This window comes from Aythya marila (genome assembly GCF_965140915.1).
Source record: "Aythya marila genome assembly, contig: HAP1_HAP1_SCAFFOLD_172, whole genome shotgun sequence".
NCBI classification, from domain to species: domain Eukaryota; kingdom Metazoa; phylum Chordata; class Aves; order Anseriformes; family Anatidae; genus Aythya; species Aythya marila.
In genome coordinates this window covers 644,794-658,545 of record NW_028136938.1, presented here as the reverse complement: position 1 = coordinate 658,545, position 13,752 = coordinate 644,794, and the positions used below count along the sequence as shown (strand labels likewise).

Here is a 13,752-nt window from a genome sequence, read left to right as displayed (position 1 = left end):
TTCTGATCCGGTTCTTTTTTGGGGTGTTTTTGATGTGTTTTGGGGTCTTTGTTGTGTTTCGTTGGGTTTTCCGTGGTCATCATGGTGGAAAAGTGTAAATTGTGGGTTTTGGAGAACATCAGGTAGGTTTACTGTGGTTTTGAGGTGGATCTATGGTTTTGGGGGTTTTCTTTCGTTTTTGCTTGTGATCCTGTTCTTGTTTGGGGTGTTTTTGACGTGTTTTGGGGTCTCTGTTGGGTTTTGTTGGGTTTTCCATGGTCATCATGGTGGAAAAGTTTAAATTGTGGGTTTTGCAGAAGATCAGGTAGGTTTAGAGTGGTTTTTGGGTTGATCTATGGTTTTGGGGGTTTTCTTTCATTTTTGGTGGTGATCCCGTTCTTGTTTGGTGTGTTTTTGACGTGTTTTGGCGTCTCCGTTGGGTTTTAGTGTGGTTCTTGTTGGTCATCATGTTGAAAAAGGGTAAACTGTGGGTTTTGGAGAACATCAGGTAGCTTAGGGGGCCTTTTGGGGTGGATCTATGGCTTTTTTGGTTTTCTTTCCTTTTTGGTGTGATCCTGTTTATTTTTGTGCTGTTATTGACGTGTTTTGGGGTCTCCGTTGGGTTTTGTTGGGTTTCCATTGGATTTTCTCGTGGTTGGGAGTGGATTGTACATTTAGGAGAACGTCAGGTAGGTTTAAGGGTTTTGGGGGGTTAAATCACGTTTTTTCTTCTGATCCAGTTTACTTTTGGGGTGTTTTTGACGTGTTTTGGGGTTTCCGTTGTGTTTCGTTGAGATCCTAATGGATTTTATGGTGGTTGGGAGTGGACTTTGGGATTTGGAGAACATCACGTAAGTTTAGGGTGGTTTTCGGATTGGATCCGTGCTTTTTGGGGATTTTCTTCCAGTTTTGGGGGTGATGTCGTTTTTCTTAGGGGTGTTTTTGACGTGTTTTGGGGTCTCCATTGGGTTTCGTTGGGTTTTCCGTGGTCATCGTGATGGAAAAGGGTAAATTGTGGAATTTGGAGAACATCAGGTAGGTTTACGGTGGTTTTTGGGTGGATCTATGGTTTCTGGGGGTTTTCTTTTTTTGTTGTTGTTTGTTTTTTTTTTTTTTTTTCTCCCAAGAACCATATAAATTACATGCAAAACATTGTACATAGAGATTAATATCAAAATGCAATACACATCACGTGCACTTTAAGCTGGACTCTAGTATATGGCAAACACACCAGGGTACATATTGCTTTGAAACCACCATTTTTTTTTAATGTCATGCATACCACATAATATTCAGTCTTTTGTTTTGTATTTCTCTGATTTTATACAAATATACCAGTGCTTATTATACTATTTACTGGAAAAGAATAAAAAAATCAGATCTGTGTGCCCTCTTCAAATCAAAATTTTGTTCTGAGAGCACTGGATAAATATATATACACACACCAACAAGTGTCATAAGCTTTGCCTTTGCTGACGGAAGATAAATAGTACAAAGAAAGTCTGTCTAGTTTGTTTTACAGACTTGTCTTTCTCAGTATGGAACAAACTGACCTCCCTGGTCTAACTTTGCAGTTGCCTATTCTGCCTTTGTCCTGCAGAGAAGAGCAAGAAAGGAACAAATCTATTTTTGCACCCCAAAAACGCATTAGAGGAGGATTATCACACCCACCTAAGGGTACTTCCTTGTTTGTTTATAAAGCACAAAGCATTTCTCTTGGACAGTCTCTGTTGCTGGCCTCTTTTGTGCCTTCCATTTATAATAAAGATATTAAGATGCTTACCCCTTGCTTGTTTTTTTTTTTTTATTTGTTTGTTTGTTTGTTTTTGTTTTTTTTAAAGAACAGTGGAAGTGGAGAGTCGGATGACAAGCAAGAACAAACACTAGAAACTCCTTGTTCTGCCCCTGCTTTTTAATCACCCAGCATCACCCCGGCTGCAAAACAGCCTCTGCTGATTTACCTGCTTGTTAAAGCACCCCACAGGCTGCAAGTGCGCTGTGCTAGGTGTCAAGTTATATTTAACGGTGCACACGTAACCATTCATCTTCCCACAGTCGAAGCACAGAACAGCCTCTTGCTAACACAACTCATCCCTGCTGCTGCAAGAAACCCTAAGGCCTGCAGGAAAACCTCAAGCTAAGAGTTCCAAAGCAAAAGCAGAAAACGCATCATTTGTACTCTTTCTATTTGAGGGAATTCTAGCTGCTAAATGCTGCCTACATCTGAGGGCACGTTCTGAGGCTGCCGGGAAGGACACTCAACACCCACTGACAGCAGGAGTGCAAAGATGCCAGCCAAGAAGGCAAAGGTTAGAGCTGAACGCTGCCTCAGCTTCCTCCAGCAGCCAGCTGGGGGTCACCTTTCACCACGCTCTCTGAGACTCGGAGCCCCGAGTTACCGCAGCCGCCACGTACAGCTGCTCCTTGCTGGCCCAAACTATTTGAAGAGTCTTCAGACTTCAGGGACCTGTTTTACGACAGCCTCAAGATCAAATTCATCTGTTCCTGAAGGCGCTGATCGTCCTGCTGTTTCTGTAGCTGTCAAAGAACAATCCTGAACTGAGGCACTCGTCTGATCAAACAGTGCTTCGGCACAGATTTGTCTTTAGCTTGACACATCAAGGTGAAGAGGAATCGATTCTTGCAAGCAACCTCTCAAGCAGGGATCTAATAAGGTGACCAAAACGACAGATCTGTTGTGCAGATCTGAGCACGTCACTCTGCAGGGAATCACTTTCAAGCCTAAGATGTTTCACCCATCTCCCTGCCCCAGAGCGACACAAGGAAAGCTCTTAAGCAATTGCTAGCCTCTCCTCAGTGCTCACGAGTCCCAAATCACTAATTTTACAATATATAAACCATGGCAGCTGGCACCTAGTTGGCACACGGTGACACTGCACACGTGGGCAGTGCTGTCAGGAGCTGGAAAGTCAGGGGTGAGGGGGTTAAGGGAAAACCACACATCAGTTTAGCAACTTGGCTCCCGTAGGATACTTCCTACGGCAGGAGTTTTAGCAAAGTCCCTCCCTCAGAGGGACCTGCTGGCTAATTAAAACGGGACTTCTGCTGGAGCAGTCAGAAGGCAGCAGGGTATCAGGAGATATCCAGTGGGCATCACCGTCAGCCTGTGGCAGTTTGGGGTCCAGGTATCAGTGGTTATGCGTGGTTTTCTCTGCTTCACTTTCTCCAAAGCTGTGAAAAAATAGTTCTTTTACAGCACTGTACAGTCACACGTTACGGATGGAACCAGCTGCATCAACTTCCAGTACGACGGTGTTGGAAAAAGGTGCCTTTGGTGGTCAGGAGCACAACAGCTCTGGTGAGGTGTTATTTAAGTGTGTTCTTACATCTGAGTTTCCTCATAGCAGTATGTAGCTGAGGGGGTCCAGGTTTCCCAGGTAAGATTGATGTTTTTTCTCCTACCAAGCACCAGCTCAGTATACAAAGCTCTGTTAATAACACCCAAGCGTGTAGATGTTAAACTGAAACTGCTTTTAAACCTATTTGTTGTTACGAAAATAGCTTAATACACCATCTTCACAGGGTAAAAATTCACATGGAAGGACAAAAAAACCCAGAAGCGCTTCCTGAGCTTCAGTTTACCAACAGCACCATCGGATTTAGATCCTGGCCTGGCAGCCAGGATGCAGGGTCTGTAAGCATTGCTGCGATGTGCAAGTGCCAAGGCAGGTTTCTGGCCTGCCCTGAATAAAATACCTTTTTTTTTTAATACAAACAGCGTGCCAGGTACGCTGTAATGCCAATGTGCCAGCTCAATAGAGGATGTCAAACAACAGAGGCGTTTATCCTAATTTCTGGCATGAAAACACTTTTAACAGCATTCTTTTCATGAAGAAAACCCTCTCTATCTTCTCCAATGCTCCAGGATCTGCTGCAGCTGCAGCAGCCGCGCTGGTACAACCCACATCTTTGCCAAATCTTTTCAATAATTGTGCTTTACCTCGGCAATGTTGAGGTCACTCCTCTTCCTCCTCCAGCTGAGCAAGCAGCTCGCTGGCTCTGCCACACCGCAGGTGCGGAAGCGAAAGCTGGGAACACAGGAGTCAAACTCTCAGTGCTCACAAAGCCACCAGGGCAGAGGGCTGACACAGAGGCACCCCGGATCCGCTCTCCCTCCCCGCTGCGAGGCTCGCAGCAGCCCCAACCCGAAGCACACACAATGCTTCGCATGGTGATGTCACCGCTGATTCTGAGTCCCCACGTGAGGATCTGCTTCACCACTCTCAACGTTGGTGTTGGTTTTTGATTTTTGTTTTTTTTTTTTTTTTTTCTTTTAAACATTCTCAGCTTATGGGAAACCATCAGGTAAACCACAGATCGCTAGGGAAGAAGGCCCACACGAGGGAAGTCCGTGCTTTTCTTCCAGGCAGTGGCACGTGCTTTAACACGCCGCGTTCGACAAAGCAGCTCTCCCCGTTTTGCTCAGTGGCAACAGGCACGACTGCAACGCACACAGGTGTAGGCAGCACCTGCAGGTCCCAAACCCTTAACCCGTTTTTAGAGAGCACCAATTTTTTAAGTAGTGCTTTTCCCTTAATCCATGACCCCTTCTTTCCTTTATTTCTATCGGGTGGCTCTCCTCCATTTTCCTCCTCAGTGTCTGAGCAGACACTGGGAATCGTTTCCGGAGGAAGGGCACGGCTGAAGCTCCTCCATCTACTCTCCGAGAAAAGAGAGTATGTTAAAGAATACATCTTTCCTTTCTTTTCCCTTTTTTAAATACAATTTCTGAAATCAACGCTGTGGCCTGGCAGCAAATACCTACGGGACTAAAGGTGATTCCTCATCCTCACTGTAACGTTGTAGTTAACCTCCCAACGAACCCATCTCCCCAGGAAGCGGCCATTTGAGATGGGAAGGGGCAGAGCAAGAGGAAGCTCTCCTTAGCCTAGCTCTTCCCCCAACACCACCTCGCCACCCAGCACCAAATTCAACTCACCTGCTCCGCCCGATCACTCGAACGGGCGTCCGACGCTGGCACATGCCGCAGCGGTGGTTCTGACGTGCCTTAAATCACCTCTCCGCAGAATATCTCGGGTCTGTATGCTCAAATAACGCAGTATTTGAGAAATAACGCCCAGAGCTCACACTCTGAGTGCAGCCCAACAGCACCGAAGCACCGGTAGGCTAAACATTCCAAACCTGGCAACAAGGCTGACCCAAGCAACAGCACGAAACCCTTCTGCACCTTCAGCGTGGACATCAGCGTAAGGAAACACAGACCTCCTCGATCCAAATTTTAAGCGAGAAACGCAAAAGGTCACCCAACCGGCTTGTTTTCAGCAAGCTAAAGGAGAAATTAAGGCGACAACCGGGTGCATCCAGAGTTAGTCAGATCCTGAAGGCAGTTCCTTGGGGGAACGGAGGAGCAACGCGCCAGATGAGGGCTGCCTTACAGCGCACCCCTTAGAGGCACTGCTACGGAAGGAAGGCAGAAGGTTGGAACTCGAAAGAACTCGCAAGGCGCCCGTTAAGGGGGAAATCTTTCATTTTTTTCTCAGCAGAACCTCCCCTCTCCCTCCCCCCCCGCCCCCCCCCATGAAGGCAGACCGGGGACTCTTTGCTTCCTTAGGGAGAGGGCAGGGACGGGGCAGGGTGGTGGGACAGATGCCCAGAGGTTCGGATGGACGGACAGACAGCCGGACAGAGGGCCCAGCAAGGCCTGACGAAGGGCTCAGGAGCGGGAGGGAAGGGCAGGGCGAGGGGAAAGGCAGAGAAGTACAAATCTCTTTTTCCTTGTGATAACTTTTCTTGACCAAAAAACACGATTGTGAATGAGGCAAAATGAAAGATGTAACATGGGGACGTGCGGATACTCACGATGATGCAGCCTTCTATCCGCATGTTCACCTGCTCATAGAGCCACACCTGGATCCTCGACCTCTGCAGAACGAAGGAGGAGAGTAAGTCGGGCCACAAACACTGAGCACTTTTGTTCTCTCATGTGTTCAGAAATACCTGCTAGCCACAGCCACGACAGCTCCCAAACGCTCCGAGGAGCAACTCTCAGGGGCAGTTCCAATGTGCAATCTGACATTTGAGCGTTATACCATCGGGTGAATACTACACGTTTGGTGAAGAACACGTTTCCAGTCACAAGGGAACACCCCTGCACGCCCGGCTACACGAGGGGGAAATGCCGGGCTCCTTGTGCCCACCAGCACACCGCACAGCTCTCCATCCCCCACAAACCCGTCCCGGGACACAGCCAGGAGCCGAAAACTCACCGAGGGGAATCCCCAGACCCTCCCCACTCCCCCCACACTCCCCAAATCCCCATCCCCGCCCCCTCCCCGCGGTACTCACGTTCTGCAGGTAGCGGAACATGAGGTTCTGGGGCGCTGCGTTAAGGGCTCAGCACGGGGACGACAGTTCCGGGCTCGGGACAAGGCCCCAAACCCCACAGCGAGGCCTCAGGGCCCCGCGACAAGGCCTCAAGGCCCCGGCCGAGCCCCCTGAGGTCCGAGCCGCCCCCCACCCACCTCCCCGGCACCCCCCAGCCGCAGGAAGGATACGATGGGCTGCACCATCACCTTCTGCACCTTCTGGCCCTGCCCGCGGTACGCCATGGCTGCTGCCGCCTCGCCGCTCCTGCTCCCAGCACCGCAGCCAGAAGAGGCGAAGGCTGATGGTAGAACAGGGCTTCTTGGGGTGAAGGGAAAGCGAGGGCAGGTGGGCGCAGTCTCTGAGCTCTCCTCCTCCTGATTTGGCTTTTTCTCCCCCATTTCTGAGCCGGCAGAAGTCCCCGTGAAGTCCTTCGGCACGATGAAGGCCTGCGTGAGCTCCAGCAGCAGTTTCGTCGGCGGAGGTTTTCCCTGGTGGGGCCGGGGCGTCACAGCACACACACACACACACAGAGACGCGTGGTTTTGTCCAAACATTAAGTATTTACAACAAATTCGACAAGCGCTTTTCCTCTGCCAGCAGCAAATGCCTGAGGGCCCCCACAGCTTCACAAATCATAGCGGGAAGTGCCTACCGTGCCGCGAAAAGTTCGGAAAATAATTCAAAATTGATCTGCTAGGGGAAAAAAAACGATGGCTGGTGGCAGGGTACACAATACACCCGAATCTCAGCTCTGTCCTCCGCAGGGTCAGTGCCCACGCCCAAGTGCGATGCTGATGGCACCCGAACATTTGCTGTAGCAGGCAGCAGAGCCAGCAGCTCAGGGGAGCAAGTTTTAAAACCAAGAGGCACTTAAACAACCCTTCATCGACCCTGTGACTGCGGCAGAGTCCCGACTGCTCGCCCCGGAGTCCTCACACAGGCAAAAAGCACCAACCAAAGCCTGGGGGAACTTTGGTATAGCACAAGAGAAGGGAGTGGGGGTAGTGGAGCCGCATGGCAGAGCTGCTGCTTTTCACCATTTGATCCTCCCTGATAATTGAAAGGAAGGCTGGGTGGGCTGACCCCCACCCCCATTCCTGGCAGCAAGTTTGGTCCACAACACACTGGAACAACGATTCTACTCCCTCCCACCCCTACAGCTTCATCATCTGACACGGGTACAGTCAAAACAATGGCATACACGAGTAAAAGTCAAGAGTTGACATAGTAACTCCAGGATTTGGCTATCAACTGTCCGAGAAATCAGAACACCGAAGCTTCACAATGTGCCCAACATCGAGTTGTGCCAAGGGCGGAGGAAGGAAGAAGCTTTACATTTAAGCCTTCAGAGCATCGCTCCATCAGAAGATCGATTTGCAGCCACCATGGCGTGCCAATGGAGATCTTTCTGTGCCAAAAGAAGTGCTTTGTCCTCTCGATATCGAAGGTAACCACCTATAGTTACAGAATGGATGCACAAGACCTTAACTCTGACCAGCAGGGAAATTTAGGACAACTGAGGGCAGATCCTGCCAATTTCTACCACTTCGGACTGTGCTTTAAGTCTCATTGCAAAGCCTCAGTTAGAAAAAGGATCACCTCGGGGTATCCAACAAGAAGAACAGTTTTAATTTTTTTTTTTTTTTAATTATACCCTAGGACTACGCAGTTCAACTGTCAATCATCTCGGAGAGTTCAAGGAGGAGGTCATCCTCGTCCTTCCCTGGGTCTAAGTCGATTTCGGCTTCCAGTCTGCCTCCTGAGATTTCCCAAAGTAGCTTCTCAAAATCTTCATCCGCAGATAAGGGCACGTTCCCTGTGGAACTCAGCCAGCGTGTCCGTGCCTCTTCTGGCTGGGAAGAAGCTGAGGTCGAGGTCTCGAGATCTATCTCCATCTGCTCCTCAAATCTTTCAGGGCTTCCAAGACGCACTTCAGGTCTTGGGAGAGCAAGAAAGAACAATCAGGATATGCCATTTCTTAACGGGAAATCCTTTTCCTGCAAACCGGCTCTTAAAACTGTAGGCAAGCCCTCCTATGCTTCAATCTTACACAGGGATTGTTATCAATCAACCCAGGGCTACATTTAGAGCCCGATGTGTTACCAGGTACATTTTTCAGTCTGGGGGTTTATCTGTGAAGCCAGGGCACCTGGAGTTGAGGTGGCATTCTTGAGGACCAAAAGGCAGAGGACACTACTCATCATCTATCACCTCACGAGGAAGTAGAACTTCACCTCATCCTCGTTCAGGTATTCAGACAACCCAAGAAGTCACCGGAAAGCTGTGCTGACTTGCAGCATTTCAAGAAAGCCTAATTAAGCAATCCTGCTAGCTGCTAGAAAGTGGTTTCAGGTGACTTATTCCTTTGATGGATTTTGGCTTCAATTATCTCAGAACCCTCATTTTTTCCCACATGTGACAGAACTTATGTTTCCCTGGGGATATACACTGATTAAGAAAAAGAACAAGTTGGGGTTGTCACCTGTTTTGGGGATTTTCTTCAAGTCTGATGGCTGGGACGTGCTCCGGCACGTCTGAAACACCCTAGAAAGCAGCAAAACAGTATTTATGACACATGGGTAAAAGATTCCTTAATAGCTTTTTCCTCCACACTGCTTCTCCTCTGGCATTGCGGAGCCGTGGCCAAAATACAAAACCAAGGTGCTCCTGAAGAAAGTTCACATTCACCTGGAGGTTACTCACGATCTGGTGTCTTTTAAGAACATGGCATTAATGGACAAAATCCCCCACACCAGAGAAATCACAGCATCAGAGTACCGGTTAAAGAGTGCCATTCATCTCATAAATACAGAAGGGTTCTACAAGCATCCTGGAGACAGCTACTGGATTTCTAAGGAAACAGAAGGCCTGCAGAACGTTTGAGTTTTCCACCTTTTCAAATAGAGGAGGGTAGAAATTTAACAAGGGATCCATCGCTGCATTAGCCCCTGGCCTTACCATGGCTGCTTTTCTGGCTGGAGGTCCCATCATGTCAGCATCAAAGGCAGTCTGTAGTTCCACAGCTGCTATGGCAGACGGGTAACTCCCAGGTGCCTTACGTTTCAGTGCCTTCTTCTTGGGGAAAGTGACTTTCCCACGCGAAGGCTTCGCAGATGTCATAAAGTTGGCTAGAGTAAAAGGAAGAGAGAACTGATACGGTCTTGCTCTGCCTCAGGAAAAATCCAGGTTCTCTTAATCATTTCCACAGTCCTTCTACACACTTAAATGCATTTGGCCAGCACAATTACACCGCCATTGCCTGGATTCTCAGGAATCTTTTCCACATAGTAAACTCTGTCTACCAACAAGCCATACAAAGGAACAAAGAAACCGAAGAGCTACAGTAAATAATAATCCAGGACAAGGGAAACCTCAGACACATAGCAATCCTAAGTGCAAGCTAGGTTCACAAATATAGACAGCTTTTATATTTAAAGTCCTGCTCCCGCTAGGAAAGGAAAAAGCAGCAGTTATAGTAGGACAAGAGTGTATGCAACTCTTGTACCAGCTTCCTCTCCCTTGCAGTGATGTCCCACAGTTAAGTTGTTCTACAAAGTCCACATTTGTAGTGTCATTTTCTAGTCTCCCGTTCCTTACCTAACATCTGGCTGGCAGGAAAAGAAGCAAACTAAGAAAAAGAAAGTACACCCTTCGCTTCGTAGCACTGCGTGGCAAAATGCACCCAGCCAGAGTTACAGCATGAGAATTGTCATCTTCTGTCTGTATTTCAGAAGACAACCTAAGTAACTCTTAACCTTCAACACTTACTTTTAGCTTCCTGGCCCTGAAATTGAGCTGCCACTTTCCCTGCTGGTTCAGTATTAAAGAAGCCAGCAGTAGATTTGACAGCAGCTTCCTCCTGCCGAAGCTTCTCTTGTTGTTCTCTCTGTTGCCACTTCTCCCACCGTCTCTCTTCAAAGCTCTTCTCTGGACATTTACGAGTTCCACTCTGCTGAGTGGGCTAGAAGGAAAGAAAAGTAGTGCATGAATAGGACAAAAAAAATAAATAAAATCCGTGGAGATTTCGTTAAGAAAATCTGATCAGCAATCCCTCCAAAATGGTCTTGATGTGGAACAGCATATTAATCTCGTTCAGGTTACTGTTGGTTTTTTTGTTTGTTTGTTTGTTTGTTTGTTTTCCCATAAAATTCTGCCTGTAACAAGAGCCATGCTTTACTATGGACGCAGTCTCACATATCTGCAATATCCACTATGGCAAGCTTCTTTAAACAGCTAGGGTGTTCTGCTGTACATCTATTTATCACATTCTTTTTAAGCAGCAGAAAGTCATACAAGTTCCCCTATACAGTATCCACTGACAGATTGATTTCCTTGAACACAGAACTCTGGCCTTCTGTATTAAATCCTTCATGTCTGACAGATCAAGTCAGTAAGAACAAAAAGAATTCCCTCCACGTTAACTGTGTAGATTTCAGCTGGTGCTAACAGGGTTTCTTTCTTGCTGTGGTATAAACAGACTGATTCCAAGTTTGAGGATTACAGAGTTGTCTGGAAATGCTGCTGGCGATAGGATTTAGACTGCACTGCAGCTCCTACCAGCTGCTGAAGGGTAAGAACACACTCAAGAGGGTGGCACACGGTGAGTAACAAAACTTGTCAGAATTATCAGAAATTGTACGAATGTATGTGTGTCTTCACAGAGGACTCACCTGTACATCAGGTCCAGAGGAAAGTTTAGGAAAAGGCCGGTTCAATTCCACTGCCTTCTTTTCTTCTTTTTCAGGTGCTTTAAAAAAAGACAAAAAAAAGTGTTGTCAACGGCAGAAATAAAGAAAGCTGGGTACTTGTTTCCTTTGTGCATTTATTTCCTTGTGTCCCATGAGAGAGAGAGAGAAAGGCTACAATGTGCAAGCCATTCAGCATTTATCCATGAAGCAGATCCTGAGCAAACTGAACTTGCTCAATATGGGAAGCACCTCACTGGGGCAGGCATTAAAGCATCTTATTACCTGTTAGTTTTGTGCTCCATAAAGATTTCTGCTCTGCTGGGGCAGGTCTGGGTTGTGCTGAGGGAGCTGGCACATCTCCTTCACTCTGCTGCATCTGCAGAGCTTTCTCACGCTTTATTTCTTCCAAGGTTTTAACACGCACTTCTCCTTCTGGCTTGACTTTTCCTGCCGGCTCCTTCGCCTGCCCTTTGCTGGGCCCGGACAGAGCGAGCTGCTTCTTGGACTCACCCTGAATTTTGCTCTTGCTGTGGCATTCTCCTGCTTTTTTCTTCTCTTCTACCAAGCGATTATTCTTTTTTTCAGACAAGGCTTCAGAGAAAGTTTGCATGCGACCTGCACGAGCAGCTCTTGCCCCTGCGCTGGAATCTTCAGTTTTACCGTGCCCTTCAGCCTCGGCTTTGGCTTGAGGTTCGCGTCTCTGAAGAGCTTTCTCACGACGGATTTCCTCCAGTGTTTTCACATGGATCTCTCCCATCGGCTTAGCAGCCTTCCCTGTCATCATCAAGAAATGAGGAGAAGCACCAACATTTAAAGAGAGTCCAGCAATATTTTAAGTCTCCAAAATTTGTCAGAGCACTAAGGAAAACTCATCTTGAGCGTTCCCAATAATGCATCTTAGAACAATATCCTTAGAACAACATTCTCCTCCTCCTCTGAGCCACTTGTATTTTGAAGACCAGCCCTATCCAGAGAGAACTGCTACACAGAAATGCTGCTTTACTTTATTACTTTTTCAGACTGCATTTCAAATTCCTGCTCCTGGCAGTGGTTCTATTCTAATTGTACGTAACGGTTCACAGAAGCAGCTAAAAACCTCGACAAGGCACAAGTAGAAAATAAACACACACCTAGAGCCAGAGTTCTGATAGTGGCTGTCAGAAGAGCTTCAGCACTCAACCAAGAGGCGTCAGTTCTTTGTTTTCGTTTAAATTAGTTTGTAGGGATGTATGAAAGCAGTCCAAGTTCGTGGAAAGGACGGAGGAGAAAGCATATTTAAGATCTAGCTGTTACCTCTCTCAGTACTGGTCTGTTTAGGAGGTAATCCCAGCCTGTCCTTCAGAGACTTGGGAACTCGAACTGCAAAACAGAAAAAGAACGAATTAGGGAGGCTGCATAATGTCAACTTCAGGTTCACATTTCAAAACAAGACAGGAAAGGTAACTTTGAATCCCAGTGATTACGACCTCAGCCAACATGCAAAAAGAAACATCACTGGAAAAGGACAAACAGAAAGACTAAATACGAAACCCAGGAATCCAATCCAGATGCCCGTTTAGTACCTGTCTCTCTCTTGGGTGCTTTGTCAGCATTTCCCGGAGCCTCTACCTTCTTCCCCAGCCTTTCAGCAAGGCTGCGCTTCACTGGAAGGCTGCCTACATCATCTTCAGAGAAAACAAGGAATATTGTAAGAACTTTTCTTTGCAGGAAGGTTTGAGAACAGTCAACAATAAGCTTCTCTTTTTCAAGCATATTTTCATAGAATTGCCTTTCAGCTGCTAAATGATTTTTTTTTTTTTTTCCATTTCTGCCGTCAACACAGATCTCCACTGCAATGTATTTTCCCTTCATACATCACAAATACTCTTTAATGCAGTCATATATAGAAGGCAGCACCTACGTAACAGCTCGTAAAAAGTTCTCACCCGCGGAGGCTTTCCGTTTTCCTTGTCTATCAGCAAGATCTACTCGAACCACAGGTTCCTCCCCTAAAACAAAAGGGAATTTTTTTTTCTATTTCACAGAAACCAGTAGCCAACAGAAATATTATCCTGTTAGCCCATGTCCAAAAAACCCTAGTCAGACACTGTTTTGACAGCTAGACCACACAAACTCATATTTTAACTATAATTAACATGGAAAAAAAATATTAATAGTCTCAGTGCTTGCTTCAAATTCCAGCTGAGATAGTAGAGAGTGAATCTGAGTCTGCTTGACACCTATACTTTGTGCAGAACAAAGCTGCATAAGCAAGCAGAATATTCTTAGGTGCAAATGCTGAGAAATATTCCTTTCTAAGGTGAATGTCTACAAGTAAAAGTACTTCCACACTTTTTTCCCTTTAAAAGGGATTTGCACAGCTCTAAACAATTTATACACAAACTCCTGTCATACTGTGTCCACACCTGCCACTGTACGCCTCTTTAATGCTTCAGAAATTGCTTCTTATATAGCACTGGCTTCTACAGCTCGCTCTTCTCGTTACTCTTCTGTTTTTCAGTTACCCCCCTATTGGCATACTGACACTTTTTTTTTTCTCCTGCCACTGCACTTAACCTGAGCACCAAATCTTTCCAGTACAACCAGGGACTTTAAGCATAAAAGCACGTTTTGAACAGAAGGCAGCACCAGAAGGCTAACATGGGTGAATTGTTTTAATTATTGCTTAACCCTCCAGTTTAGGAGTAATGAAATCAAAACAAAAGCATTCATTATTACCTTTCTTGGAAGACACTGT

The 13,752-nt window shown here is 46.7% G+C and overlaps 1 long non-coding RNA gene across 1 annotated transcript; it reads right to left on the bottom strand.

The window, feature by feature from the left end:
- Window positions 1–9,839: 9,839 nt before the first annotated feature.
- On the bottom strand, window positions 9,840–11,433 carry LOC309891284. Its single transcript, XR_014319488.1, has 3 exons — window positions 11,298–11,433; window positions 10,998–11,074; window positions 9,840–10,288 (listed from the first exon to the last, which is right to left on the bottom strand). It is a non-coding gene; the product is annotated as an uncharacterized lncRNA (long non-coding RNA).
- Window positions 11,434–13,752: the final 2,319 nt, after the last annotated feature.